We start from the raw sequence: 4,441 nt of genomic DNA on the forward strand, positions 1-4,441 counted from the left end.
GGCGAGAGGGAGCGTCAGGTGGCGAGAGTGGGAGTGTCACGTCGTGAGAGCGGGAGTGTCACATGGTGGGGGGGGGTGGGGCGGAGTGGGGGGAAGAGGTGCCGGGCTCTTTTTGACGAGCAGATTTCAGGAGAACTAGTAGGTGAGAACTCACTCGTTACCCACCCCCATGACACCTGCTAGCAGGGCTCTCCTCCCCTGGCGGTCGAATTTCCACCTGAGACTTGGAGGGGCCAAACGTCCCAACTACATCGGGCACGTCAAAGCAGGGTGAGGGCGTGTACTCTGTGCAACAGGTCTAGAATGTTGATAAAGCCAGATTCAGGCAAATAGCAGTTTTTCCCCGTGGGTTCTTATGCATACTGAGCTTCTCTGACTCGTTCGGTTTCTCCGCAGTGGAGAGAGCCTGGCCCAGGGCTCAGGATCCGGGCTGTGGTCTCAGGCCTGCACCACAGTCTGTGCCTTAGATGGTCCCGTCACCCCTTAGTTTCTCCATCCATAAAATAATGTATTAATAAGATGAGTCCAACAGCCATTGAACACACAGCCGGCCTCTCCCACTTGCTGTCTGCGTGACACACCAGTGCTGTCCACAGCTCATTTCTCGTGAGGTTGTTGTGAGGTTTAAAGGAGATAGCATATGGAAAGAGTTCAATACTAGTAGGTATTAGTCAATATGCTGTTGTTCATGATCCGAATAGAGGATAAAACAACTAATTTTTAAAAAAGAAATTGGTGTTTTTATATCACAAAAGTTAGAACTCAGATATGAATTTTTAGATTTGAGACACATGTTCTAGCTCCTTCTAGCCGTAACATAATCACAAGGCTACCTAAACTAAGCAGAGTTTAGTAGTTGTCCAAGACAAACTACATGACAGATAAGAAACTATGAAACTGACTCATCGCATTCTTTGTATGAGGCAAACAAGACGTTTTTTAAAAGGCTGCTTGAGACAAAGCGATTACTGAATGTTTGCAGATAGCGATGCCAGCATCGCAGGGCTTGCCAGCAAGCAACGTTGCTTATGTAACTGTGTCCCCGACATTCAATACTCCTCGTTCCAAGCTCCCAGCAGCCTCTGCTTGACTTTGCACGTAGGATCCAGTAGGCCTGTGGCTTCAGCCCTTGAGTTTTTATTCTGTTTCTGATCCTCGAAGATGCATCTCTTCTTTTTGAGCCTGGTTCTGTCTTTTAAATTTTCCCTTGAAATATTTTATCTACTATTGTTGTTTGGAGTTATGTAGTGCCAGCCCCTAGTGAGAACTTCAAATGGCATCTCAGGTAATATGATAATAAATCGCATTACTAGATTAATAGCTCATCTTAAATATTGATTTGTATATTAAAAAATTAGGGATCCTAGAAAGCATCAGGTTATAGATCAAAATGAGTTAAAATGTCTCATTTTTAATATGTGTATGGGGACCTTCTGTGGACCCTAAAGTCATATACCATGTGGGTGGGCTCCTTGGTAATGAGTGCTCTGCACATACACAAATCAGGATTTGCCCACCCATTTCCTTTTCTTAAAGTAGTTAAAATCCTGGCCCAGTAGCTAAGATCTTTTCCTAGCTTAGTTTGATGGAGCTGCTTCTGCACCAAACATTCCATGATCCAAACTGCAGCTTCAGACTTGATACCATTTTTATTATAGCCTGTTTAATGTTACAATTCCTACAGTAACTCAGTCATTCCCTTCCTTATGAATCAGTACTGAGGCCTGTTCCCGGGTATTCAGAGAAGTATGTAACATCCTCTAGTGGTGAGCATATGCATTAAGAAAATCATGTTGCTGCTAACCTAATGTAGATATTTAGAATTAGTATTCAGAAATCCTATGTTCTTCACCTTCAGGCTCATCTTACACTTGACTTTAGCCCATTTCACCGAAAGCTCATATTTTATGATATGCTAACTCCTGAGAGTTCCTATTTTTCTAAGCTGCAAAAATAAATCTTAAAAGATTTTCAAAATTCAATTCAGATTTGGTAGAAAATATTCTGTAACGTGTCAATAAGTCATTTGGTTTTAGTTGGGTATAGACAGTGGGGCAGAAAGCTGGGAGAAGGCGGGTGAGGGGCTATCACTTTTCAGGTGCTTCTGGTTTGGTGACCTTTTAAGACAGACATTCTTAACACACCCCTGCCTCCCCACTCCCGACACACAAGATGAGGGATGCTCACATTTAAGAAACGTCTTCACAATAGCACACTCCAGGTTGGGAGCAATTCCCAGAGATCTATCTACTACCCAGTCTTTTCTCCCCCACTCAAGGAAGCCTTGTTAGGTAGGAACAGCCCGCGACGAAGGCAACCTGAACTGCAGTACGTTCTAGTTGGTGTCTGTGCTGTACCACTTCACGGATGGCTGCGAATGCCACCCAACCCTCACAGGATTCTTCAGCTCTTCAGCTAATTGCCAAAAGCAGTTTCCTTTCCACTATTAATGACCACATGCCCATTTCTACAAACTTGTTATTTTTGGAACATTAATCAAGAGTCAGCTGAGAAAGATTAAGATTTATTTTGGTAATAACCAGACAGCTAATCTGAATAAGGCACATTCTTCAACATCCATAAGAAACAAACGCAAAAGCAATCACAGTTACATAGAAACGGAATGCCAAGAAGTCTGACATTAACACTGGCAAAGCCCATTTATTAAGTACAAATGAGCAAAATGCAGTTGGGGTTGAAGGTCAGTGTGCTGCTGCTTTCTTTCATGACAGGGATGGCAAACAGGTTTAAATTTCATGTGATCTCTGATGAACCAGGAGAAACTGCCTGGAGCGTTGTGTTGATGTGACGTTGAGGCCTCGTCTGGGCTGGGGGAGAAGGCCGGTTGCCGTGGGGCCGGGGCTGGCAAGCGCAACACCTCACCAGCTCTGCCTGCCGCAACGTTCTCAGCCTGTAGCTCCCTAAGTCTGAACTGTTCTTTTTGGTTCTTATAACTGCTCTTAGCCAAGGGCAAATTTAGTTTATGAGCCTCATTGAGGAAAAGTAGGAGACCACTTCCTACACTACCAATTTATGGATTTTTTTTTGAAGACATCAAAGCAAGCTGACACAGACAATGCAGGTAATACTGGAAGGAAAGGCATTGAAGCCTAAATTATTTATGTCTTTGCAGATTAGAGGACACCGATTGCGTTCTCAGGCCGTGTGAATCGGGCTAGTGCACTCTGCTGTATAGATTCAGAAGTTACAGGGCAGTACATTAGCTGGATTTTAACAGCTCAGCCTTAGTCAGAATAAGGCAAATTTAGGCCCACGTCATTAGGTATTTTGCAACCTAGTATCTAAAACTTGACATAAATTAAAATAAGGCTTATTTTAAAATCATGTGGAGAAATTTTACATGGATATCTAACTTTGTTTAGTTTTCTGTAACTGGTAACATCATCTGTGCAAACATATCACTCACAACAAGCATTTCCCATAAAGATAAGCATCAATTTTCCCGTTGAACAAGTGATAGTGTTCAAGGTACTTGAATTTTGAACAAAACCAAAACCACCAAGAGTTTTCAACAAATAAATTTTAAAATGAAATATATTATACTCAGATTGGTGAAGACATTAAAATGAAGATTAGCATTTAACTGTATATTCAACTTGAAAAACAGATAAAAACTACTTTTACAAAATATTAAGGTCTTTATAAAGATGTACTGGTTTATTTTAACAACAAAGAATAAAAGGTTTCATGTTTAAAAAAGTTTCATGCTATTTGAAAGTATTTCTCTACAATAAACTGTGCATGGACGAGCCTTATTCCCATTAAATGATCCACTTTCACAGGCCATAATTGTTGCATTTTAACATCAATGCTCTTTATGCTTCCTGTCTTCAACAGATAAAAGCAGAAATCAAACGATTAAAAGCTATTTAAAGGGTCAAAATTGTCTCAGCGGCTAGCACTATTTAGCCGATTCATTAGCTGAGAGGCTGGTGAGCCACAGGCAGGCTCGGCCTTACTTAACTACCATAAGATGGAGGCTTCCAAATGAAATGTATTACTTTATTGACTGATTTAAAAAATAGAAACAGAAGCAAATTAGCATCACTATCTTTAGTAATATGAACCCCCTGGAACTTCTCTGTCAATCCCTGGAAACTAAATAGAAAACCTAAAATTTACTCTAAGTGTAAAAAAAAAAACAAGTCTAAAGACAGTTTCTGATTCTGCCACTTGCTTCTACAATTCTGGTGTTACTCAAGTATAATGTAATGAAAGTGGTTCTGTGATAGTAATTAAGTGGTGATGTTTAGTTATCATGTATGGTATTGTATGCCTACAAATTATTTTCTAAGTCAAATAAGCAAATTACCTGTTCCAGTAATGAAAAATTAACTACTAGCTATACAAAAGAAAATTTGAAAACTGGAAAAATGTAAAAAATAGAAATAGAAACTGATCTAAGACAATATATTAGATT

Source organism: Propithecus coquereli, unplaced genomic scaffold (genome assembly GCF_000956105.1).
Source record: "Propithecus coquereli isolate 6110/MARCELLA unplaced genomic scaffold, Pcoq_1.0 Scaffold246, whole genome shotgun sequence".
NCBI classification, from domain to species: domain Eukaryota; kingdom Metazoa; phylum Chordata; class Mammalia; order Primates; family Indriidae; genus Propithecus; species Propithecus coquereli.